The sequence below is a fragment of the Saccostrea cucullata genome, unplaced genomic scaffold (genome assembly GCF_032062105.1).
Source record: "Saccostrea cucullata isolate Sc308-1 unplaced genomic scaffold, CSIRO_AGI_Scuc_v1 ctg17016, whole genome shotgun sequence".
Classification (NCBI taxonomy): domain Eukaryota; kingdom Metazoa; phylum Mollusca; class Bivalvia; order Ostreida; family Ostreidae; genus Saccostrea; species Saccostrea cuccullata.
In genome coordinates, this window is record NW_026938311.1 from 1 (window position 1) to 11,705 (window position 11,705).

The 11,705-nt window shown below is 31.6% G+C and overlaps 1 pseudogene; it reads right to left on the reverse strand.

Moving 5' to 3' along the window:
* Window positions 1-2,094: 2,094 nt before the first annotated feature.
* Window positions 2,095-8,883, reverse strand: LOC134249957 (uncharacterized; annotated as a pseudogene).
* Window positions 8,884-11,705: the final 2,822 nt, after the last annotated feature.

The following is an 11,705-nucleotide window of genomic DNA, read 5'->3' on the forward strand; positions in this document are numbered from 1 at the left end:
GAGCCATCTGCAAAGAGTCTTTAAATACTACCTCAAGAAAATTGAATTTTATATTTTGAAGAGGATTTTTTTTTCAAAAAATATATGCTGTAAATTTATTATAAGTATTGAAATGAGTCAACTTAGTTAAATCTTACAACAAGTAAAGACTCAGTTCATAAAAAAACTCTAGACTAACATTTTTATGAAAGTATAAATTGATCAAAACATTACAATCATTTAACTTACTGTACATCTCCAATTACGTGACTTAATTGATCAGCCATTTTGAATGAATTTACACCTTTGAGTTTAAAGTGACGCTGTCGATTTATTTCCTAGTTGGTAAATATAGATTTAAATGTCTTTGTAAAAAGAAAGACTCTCAGATATGATAACATTTACAGTTAAACCTAATGGCATGCTGCTTCATGAATACAAAAACAAGGCTATTTACAATACATAATTAAAGAATACATTGTAATTTATCAAAGCATCTGATTGTGTCTACCTAAATATATGAATTCAAGTTAGTGGCAAATTAAGTCTTTGAGGCATTGTTTAGTGTGATTTTTAACCAAGTAACTTCAGCGAAGTCGTCAAGACACTTCTTGTCAGCTATGCATTTCTGCAGACTATACTGACTTGACAAACTAATGCATATCTCCAAGAAAGATAACGAAGTTGAAATATTCAATATATTAAATAAACATCTACTGCAACGTCCCTCTTAAGAATTTTTCACTCATATTTAGACCCCACCACTTGCCGGTGGAGGGCTACAAATCCTGCAAATCCTGCAGTATACTTTATACTAAAGGCTATTGAGCAGTAAGGATCTTTTTTTAGTGCCAGCACGTACTGCGACACAAGACCTCGGTTTCTTCAGTCTCATCCAAAGGACCAGTTGCCACGCCCCACAGTGGGATTCGAACTCTAGAGCAGATGCTTTAACCACTGCACCACATTGGCTTCGAATTTATCAGGATAATAATTCTACTAACTATTTCGAAGGGAATATTTTATGAAAGACTACTTTTGATCAGTAATAGTGAACAGATTGTTCTCTGAGAATATTTTTATTCGTAAAAATTGATCATTAATGCTGAAATACAATAGAAAAACGTCCGAAGATTGATGCCATAATAAAAAGTTGGAGGAATTTTGGTCGGCGGAAAAGGATGAATGGATCCGATGGATGTATAGACACTTGTCGGTTAATTTGCAATCAAGTATTAAAATTTGATATAAAAAAACAGACACTGAATCTATGAATTCAGCAACTTAAGGCATATTATTTTATAAATACCTGTATTACCTGGAACAAGGTGTTTTTGAGCTTGCTATAAATGATTATTGTAATTACCCCTTGACCTTGACTTCATGTTTGACCTAATTTTCAAAATTTTTACTTTGTTGATTACTTTTGAATGACATTATAAGGCTTTCAATATGACATAAATATTGGCATCCAATCCACTGAGACACCGAAAGTAGGGGACCGTTTTTTTGAGTTTGCTTGTCTTCCTTGCACTTACTTAGTAAACTGTTAATGAAAATTGAACAATATTTAACTTGTTTACCACGTGCTATCGTGGTGCACATTTTTTATACATATATGCATAAATTACCGGAAAACATACCGGCTGATTACCACATGTAAAAAAACAGTTATTCCCTTTATATACATCGTTCTTTATTTTTAAAATATACCAAGATTTGCAAAATTTCTTTGTTTTATATGCTAAACAATACATTTTTTGATTCACACGCCATGATTTATAGTTTGAACAACTCAATTCTATACAAACAATTTTTCCCTTAATTACAAGTTATAATTTTCTTCGAATACTGGGATTTTTTCAGGTACTTACAAGATACATGTAATCATATTTATGAGAAAAAACATAATTGTTTTAACAATAGTAATAATTAAAAACAATTTTTTCACTTGATGCTTTAAAATAGGTTTTTTATTTTCATAGTTTTGTTTGCAGTCATTTAAATATTAAAAAGTATATCTCAATTGTTAAATAAATTATCGAATAATTATATCCTCAATTATATACAGAGAATAAATGATACACAAACATGTAATAAAAGTATAGTAGCACACTATTCTGTTTTCATTGATTGGAGATATCTAAATACTTTAACTGCGTTTCTAAGTTCTCCCACTTAAAGATTGTTCTCATTGTCCTCACATACACTGATGGAACCAAATACTTGTTTTGGTGTGATTAGTAGAGATAATAATTGACCATCCTGATCAAGGAGGTGAACATTGTACAAATCACACACCAGTATGTGACCGAGGACATCAATACAGATTCCACTGGGAGAGAACCTTGACCCCTGATCTGTGTAGGGGAATCTGTATTGTCCTGATTTATTCACCACCACTACTGCCTTTTCATCATAGTCTGATGTACAGATATTTCCATTGATGTTTTCTGTTATGTAGTATGGTGCATTATAGAGTCCTTGTCCATTGTTATCCCTCTGTATGTTCTGTAGTTCTTTCCCTTTCTTGTTGTACCTGGTGACTTTAGCCTCTTCATCTTTCCCCATCCCCACCAGTAAGTCCCCATTGTTGTGGGAGGAGTGTATGCTGATTGGTAACCAGTGTTCTGTTTTAATGAATTCAGTGATATTGTTATCCAGTGTTATCCTATTGATGACTTGCTTGCATTCGTCTGTAAAGATGAAGATCAAATCCCCGTCTTGTGCCACTGTATGGTAACCACGCCCTTCTGTGGTTTTTATCTTCTGTAGCTGACTCCCCTGTAGATCTGTTTGGACAAGGTTACCTTTAATATCACTGATCCAGATTCTACCTGACAGATCTAGTGACATGTGCCACACTCTGTCAACACCTGGTACAGTGAACTCCCTGACCTCAGTGACAGAAGAAGATAGAGACAGTGTTTGTCTAACATTAGATGTAAGTTTATTGTCTTTCATTATTTTCGGATATGATATAGGAATTTTTACTTTCAGGGGCTGTACTTTTCTCATCTCTTCATTTTTGTTTGGAAAGCTTACTTTCCCCAGTAATTTGGAAACATCCTCTTTTCTGTAGTTTCCAGCTGTAAATACAGGCATCACTGGTTTTGTTATTTCTGGTATGGGTTGGATTTGCATCTCCTCTGCAGTGACAATTTGTGGGTTTTAAAGAGAACAAATAAACATGGAACTTTTTATCCAGGTCATTGAGATGGGCAATATACTTTTCAATAGTTATATCTTGGTTATTTAATTTTTCCATTAAAGACTGTTCTATTTTGTTCACCTCTTCCATATTTTCAGAGGCCACTGAATCCACCAGACTTTTAAAGGACTCGGCTTCATCCTTCATGGAGGTTCTTATGTTGTCCATTATCTTCTTGATTTCTGTGGCATCTCCATTAATTTCTCTCTGCAAATCTTTACATGCTGGCAGGAAATACTCATGAATTTTTGCAATTTCTTCTTGACAATGGGAAAACTTCTCGGAATAAATTGATTCCAGATCAGTGAATGTGTGACCTCTATGTGCTGATGTGGCAGTACATTTGGAACAAATTAGGATTTTACATTCATCACAAAGAAGTTTTATATCCTTAGCGGGGTGAATCTTGCATTTCTCTGTGGGTAGTTGTCGGTTTCGTTGTTGGTATAGGACTACTTCATGGCTTTTTTGTCTCTGGACTTCTTTGATGTCCATCTCTGCATTGTTTACATAATCTTGTGTGGCAAATATTGCAGTAAAATTCACAGTTTCTATCACAGTCCAGGGTTCTCCATGAGCTGTTTTACTGTGTTGCTCCCGACACAGTAAAATTTCTCCGACACGGTAACGATTCAAATTTTATGCATGCAACACAGTAAAAATTTTGCCGACACAACACACATACTATAAAATTATAAGTGTTGAAAAAAAGTCAACTCACTTAGATCATACAACAAATAAAAACTCTCAGTTCATAAAATTCATTGGATCTTTATGATAATATTAAGTTGACCAAAGTATTACAATCATTTAACTTACTGTTTATCTCCAAGGTACGGAAGCGTATTAGTGCCACTTGGAGACTTCACTTTTTTTAATTTCTACACTTTAATCTGTAAAATTTACACTTTAATCTGTAAATTTTACACTTTAAAGTGTAAATTTTACACTTTAATCTGTAAATTTTACACTTTAATCTGTAAATTTTACACTTTGATCTGTAAAATTTACACTTTAATCTGTAAAAATTACACTTTAATCTGTAAATTTTACACTTTCATCTGTAAAATTTACACTTTAATCTGTAAATTTTACACATTAATCTGTAAATTTTACACATTAAAGTGTAAATTTTACACATTAATCTGGAAATTTTACACATTAATCTGTAAATTTTACACTTTAATCTGTAAATTTTACACATTAATCTGTAAATTTTACACATAAATCTGTAAATTTTACACTTTAAAGTGTAAAATTTACACTTTAATCTGTAAAATTTACACTTTATTTTGAACAATCTGAACTGCAATAGGTTATGATCGAACGGTCGATTTGTGATGTTTTACCTCTGACACTTGAGAAAAAGTATTAAACTGAGATGTTTGCAATTGTTTGTATATTTTTATTTTACATGTACTCGTACTTGTTTATTAGTATATGATAAACAAGGATGGACTATTTCCTCATGGGTCTCGTAATTTTCCCCCAGCATAAGAAATCAGGGATCTGCTTTTTTTCAGTATATATACATGTGTTTCTTTAGTTTTACTATAGTGTACCGAAAAGTAAAAATATATATCTCAAAGATTTTTTTAATTTGCAGTTCAGATAGATATTACGCTTCTGTAATTATCTTGCATGATTAACGGTCTGTTGGCTTTAAAATGCGTTACTGGGAATGTGTGATGTTGTTAAATTGACTATGTGAATAAACAAATAAAGTGTAAAATTTACAGATTAATGTGTAAAATTTACAGATTAATGTGTAAAATTTACAGATTAATGTGTAAAATTAACAGATTAAAGTGTAAAATTTACACTTTAAAGTGTAAAATTTACAGATTAATGTGTAAAATTTACACTTTAATCTGTAAATTTTACACTTTAATCTGTAAATTGTACATTTAAAGTGTAAATTTTACACTTTTATCTGTAAAATTTACGCTTTAAAGTGTAAATTTTACAGATTAATGTGTAAAATTTACAGATTAAAGTGTAAAATTTACAGATTAAAGTGTAAATTTTACAGATTAAAGTGTAAAATTTACAGATTAAAGTGTTAATTTTACAGATTAAAGTATAAAATTTACAGATAAAGTGTAAAATTTACAGATTAATGTGTAAATTTTACAGATTAATGTGTAAAATTTACAGATTAAAGTATAAAATTTACAGATTAAAGTGTAAAATTTACACTTTAAAGTGTAAATTTTACAGATTAAAGTGTAGAAATTAAAAAAAAGTGAAGTGTCCAAGTGGCACTAATACGCTTCCGTACTACGGTGACTTTAGTGATCAGCCATTTTGAATGAATTTACACCTGTTGGTTTAAAGCGAGGCTGTAATTTACTTCCTGGTTGTTGATAAATATAGATTTAAATGTCAGTGGTGCACACAAAGTGACGTAAATATTTAGAGAGGAACCTGATACATGTACCATGTCGCTTTATAATAACAAAAACAACGCTATTTACAATACATAATGGACTGTCTTGTAATCTATCAAAGTATTTAACTGCATTACCTTAATTATATACAAATACAAATACAAATATTTATTGGCACAAACACAATTGCAATAATTGGCAAAGGCACATCATCAATTGTTCATTATATTCAAACAATAATCTGGTATAGAATGTAAGGCTATATATAATCATAGCTAAATTGTACATCATTTATAAAATAATTATGTTAAGCAGTCATTTCTAGATGTAATACATTTTTTAATAAATGAGTTTGTTATTTTCAGTACTTCTGGACAATGGCTATTAAAGCAAAGTTTAACTTTTTGAGTATTTAGACATATTTAATATTTTATCATGGAAGAAATTCATCAAATTCCTTTCAAAAGTTAACCTATGATTATTGTATTTATGGCAGATGAAAAGAAAATGAAATTCATCTTCAACCTCCCCTGTGTTACATATATTACAAATTCTTTTATCTGTAGGTATAGAAAAATGTCTTCCTTTTTCTATTGCAAGGTTATGAGCACTAAGTCTCAATCTGCTAATAATTGATCTCTCTGTTTTCTTTTTTAATATATCAGTGTATCCGCATCGTTTGAAATTATTAAAAGCAACTTGATAAAATTTTAGTTTCGATTAATTATGAATCTTTGCATATTCCTCTTGTATGCATTGATCTGATATTCTTTGTTTTATGCTTCTCAAAAGTGGTTTTATTGAATTTTCTTTTTTAGTAATGAATGAAAATCCCAACTTGTTGAAAATTGAAAAAAATATTTTTAGTCCATGAGTTTGTTTTGACTGTTGTTTTATAGATTTTAAATGCTAAAATTTCTTGGAAGTAATAAGATGGTTCCAAAATTTTATACTTGAAAATTGTATTCTTGTCCACAGGGGTTGTCTACCTAAATCTGCTCTGCAAGGAGCATTAGTAGTTTTACAATGTACTCCTAAAATTTCCTTAATAAACTTCATGTGAAATTTTTCAATTATAGAATTTTCACCAATGTTACTATAAATACCCCAGATCTCAGAGCAATAAAGAAGAACTGGTGTTATAATTGAGTCAAAAAGTTTTTCCAAAAGTTTACATGGATTATCCAAACCAATGGTTTTCTTAATCTTAAAATATGCTTTTCTGGCCTTTTCAATAAGTACTAACATAGCAAAGTTCATATTTCCATTGCATTTCAAAGTTAATCCAAGATAACAAAATTTTGAAACTGTTTGAATGACATTTCCATTATATGTAAACTCATTAAAGCAGAATTTACCATTTGAGTTAAAAATAAGAACGTTAGACTTCTCCACATTAACCTGTAGTTTCCAGTTGGAACAATATGATTCAAGGATGTTCAAACAATTTTGTAACCCAGTTTTACTTTCAGATAATAAAACAATATCATCAGCATATAATAAGCAATTTACAGAGATTTCACCAATTTTAACAGGATCACAATTGCCTGTTGTAAGTTCATCAACAATACCATTAATAAAAATGTTAAAAAGAGATGGGCTTAAAATATCGCCTTGCTTAACACCACATTCAGATGTGAATGTTTTACTGAGACCATTAGTAAACTTAATCTTGGTTTTTGTATTTTCATACATGGAAAATATAATATTGAACATATTGGTGTGTATATTGGATTTCAGAAGTTTATAATAAAGTCCAACCCTCCATATAGTGTCAAAGGCTTTACGGAGATCAATGAAAGCTGCATAAACCTTTTGCTTTCTGTTTTTATAATAATCGGTTATAGTCTTAATTGTAAAAATATGATCCGATGTTCTGCTTTTCTCTTTAAAACCAATTTGATTTTCACTAATAAGTGATGTGTCCTTAATAAAATCTAGTAGTCTGAAATGAATAATCCTATTGAAAAGTTTTCCCAAGTTTGATGTAATAGATATACCTCTATAATTACAGGGATCAAGTTTGTTACCAGATTTATGTAAGAGCACCAGAATACTTTCATTCCAAAAAGTAGGAAATTGTCCCGAGTTTAAAATAAAGTTGAACAGTTTTTGTAGTGGCTTCAGTAGTACACTGCCTCCATTTTTTAGCATTTCATTTGAAATAAGATCCATGGATGTACTTTTACCTTGCTTTAGATTTTTTATGGCATTCATTATTTCATGAGTTGTAATAGGGGACTAATATCATTCTCTAGTTTCTGTTTTAACACATTAAACTGTTCCGTAATGAATTTGTGGAAATCATTCTGATTGCTATTTGCAGTATTCAGTGTTTTAAAATACTGGTAAAATATTCCACAGGGAAGATCAGGAGAGTTGTTATGCATATTCTGCATTTTATCTAGTTTGTGCAACATTTTCCAAAATGTTTTGGGATTTGTATCAAAATTGTTGTTAATTTCATGACAAATTTTTTGTTTGTATAATTTTTCTTCATGTTTACAAAGCCTTCTATATTTAGACCTGTATGTGTAAAAGAGTTTTCTGTATTGACCATTGAAAGGATATTGATTTACTAACTTTTCATATTGTCTTACTGTGTTTCGAAGATCAGTACATGACTCGGTAAACCATGGTTTCTTTTTTCTATGGAATTTGAATTTTGGTATTTTTGCCACATATTTTGTTGAAAGTTTTGCACAATCTTGCAATATAGTGTTAAATGTGTTCACAATTGCGTCACTATTTTCATAATCAGTATCAATAAAGTCAGAAAATCTTGCTCTGAATGTTGGACTCTTGATATTTTTTGAATACAATTCAACAGATTCTTTAGTCCAAATAAATTTTCCTGGTAGAGGTTCTAATTTACATGTATTGTTAATTTCTTGTTCAGAAAAATCATTTACAAACAATGAACAGCTGATTGGACAGTGGTTTGAAAATAAATTAAATTCAAGGATTTCAAAATATCCAACAGACTTAAGTAAATCTTGGGAGGAAAGTGTATAGTCAACAAGACTGCTCCCATTATATGTGAAACAGGTGTGTTTACCGGTAAGATCACCAGTGGTTCTACCATTTAGGATTCTTAATCCAGATTCTTTACATATATTAAGAAGATGTTTGCCACTATTGTTAGTGTGTTTATGGTCAAGATTATTTCTTGACAATGTATTATCATATGTGAATTCAAGTTGGTGGGAAATAAAGTTTTTGAGGCATTGTTTAGTGTGACATCTATCCCAGTAACTTCATGGAAGTCGCAAATGGAACTTGTAACTTTACTTACCTGGTCATTGGTCATTTGCATGCACACACAAGTACTCTGAAGTTGACATCAAGAAGATGCTTGAGTTTCTGATTGACAATATCTATGTGGTTTTTGAAGACCAGGTCTTCCAACAATCGATTGAAATTGCCATGGATACAAATTGCAATCCGTTATTAGCAGACCTATAAAACTCATATGAAGCAGAATTTGTGCAAAATCTTATGCGTGAAAAGAAGAAAACACTTGCTGTGGCTTTCAACTCGACATTTAGATATATCAACGATGTATTGTCAATTAAGGACGTTCGATCCTGAGATTTTGAGCGTATTTTGGCCAGGTCCTTTATTTATAAAATTCTGCATCATTATTAAGTTCTAATATTAAATCTGATTCAATTTCAAAATTGATTTGAATTTTAATTAAGCTATGTATGTAGAAGCTAAAAATATGCTTGGCAAAAAAAGTTTAAGACTTTAAATATCAGGATCGAACGTCGTTAACAATAGCCCCGTGGGGATCCGGGTTAGAATAGGTCTTCAGTACCCCTTGCTTGTCGTTAGAGGCAACTTAATGGGGCGGTCCTTCGGATGAGACCGTAGAAACCGAGGCCCCGTGTCACAGCAGGTGTCGCACGATAAAGATCCCTCCCTGCTCAAAGCCCGTAAGTGCCGAGCATAGGCCTAAATTTGCAGCCCTTCACCGACAACGGTGACGTCTCCATACCAGTGAAATATTCTGGAGAGGGACGTTAAACAGTATACATTCAATCAATTAACAATAGTAATTTTCATATAATTCCTAAATCGATACGATATATCCTGATGAGCGTGAGATAAAAGATACCACAGAGTCTAACACATCTTTTTCATACTTGGATATTTTACTTGAAAGACGTTAATTGATGGTATGCTAACAACCAAGCTAAATGATTAACATGATGACTAACTTTTCTATATTCAACTTCCTATGCAGCAATATACCTTCATCACCTGCATACGAAGAATATATATATCTCTGTCAGTTGATTCGATATGCAAGAGCATGTTCTACGTATGAACAATTTCTAAAACGAGGTAATTAAATTATTGACAAGCAAGTTGATGAAACAAGAATATCAGCAGTCTCGTTTATAGTCATCATTTCGTAAGTTTTAAGGACGATACATTGACCTTGTCAGCAATTACAATTTTATTATTGAGTCAAATGCTGAATGACGTTTTTCATACTAATTGTTAGTCCATTATTTATACACTAAATTGAAGACAGATTTTTCCGTAATTTCCCGATCATGACAAGGAGCACACAGCGGATGTGACCGGTCAGCAGGGAATGCTCACTCCTCTGGCATCTGATTCCACCTCTGATGATTCGGAGGTCCGTGTTTGTTCTGCTCCTATTTTGTATTGTTTATGGTCTTTGATATTGAATATTGTTTGTTATCTCCATATCCTTCATATAAGTCATGCCTTTCTACAAACTATACTGACTTGACAAAATAACTCATTTCTCCCAGAAGCTAAAAGTTGAAATTTTCAATACATGAAATAACCATCTACTTTGATTTATTGTTTTTTATTTAACGTCCCTCTTTAGAATTGTTCACTTATATAGAAACGCCACCACTTGCTGGTGGAGGGCTACAAATTCTTATGTATACTTGGCACTTAGGGTCATTAAGCAGAAAGAAATCTTTTTCATGTCAGCACCTACTTCAACATGAGACCTAGCTTGATTTTATACAGTCTCAACTGAAGGACTGGTTGCCACATTTCAAAGCGGGATTAGAACCCACAATGTAAAGATCAACGCCTTACTTCTTAAAATCTAGAGCAGATGCTCCAATCACTGCACCACACAGGTAACCACATCTACTTTGCGAGGAAGAAATATTCATTTTAGATTGTATAATTTTGTATGATGGTTCCCAGGAATAAATTGGGTGATTCATTTCGGCATTTTGTAAATATTTTGCTACAACAGTTTGAGGAAGTTCTACTGGGAGTGTTCCAGTACATATACTTACTGAGGAACAACGGACCACAGAAGCAATACTTTGCTGAGAGAAGATAGTGGAAACCAAATAATTTTAAAGAAAAAGTAGGTGTTTTCACAGACAGGTGTTATGGTCAGGTAATAAACATATAGGTTTTTAGTCAGAATGAACAGACAGGTAATTTAGTCAAATAATGAACAAATAGGTATTTTAGTCAGATAATAAACAAAATACAGATAGGTGTTTTGGTCAGGTAATGAACAAATAGGTGTTATGGTCAGGTAATGAACAGATAGGTGTTTTAGCCAGGTAATGAACAGATAGGTATTTTAGTCAGGTAATGAACAGATAGGTGTTTTAGTCAGGTAATGAACAGATAGGTGTTTTAGTCAGGTAATGAACAGATAGGTGTTTTAGTCAGGTAATGAACAGATAGGTGTTTTAGTCAGGTAATGAACAGATAGGTGTTTTAGTCCTATAAAAAAAGGAATATAATAGGTGTTTTAGTCAGATTATGAACAGAAATGTGTTTTAGTCAGATAATGAACAAATAGATGTTTGTCATTAAAGGAAAGGGTGGAGTTTTAATCAGATAAGGAAAAGTTATGTTATAGTCAGTTTAAAGATTGATGTTTAATCATGTTTAATTTAAGTAAAGAAAGTGTTAAAGCAATATGAGCTGCATTTTTGAGAATTTCATTTTGCTGGTAAAATGTGTAATTATGGTTAATCTATATGTAGTCTAAACCATTATGACCAAAAAGACCAAAACAAATTTTAAAATGTTTCAGAAGAAATGTTTCTGCACAACCAAATATACATGTACTTATAAGAAATCATTATTGTACAGGACTA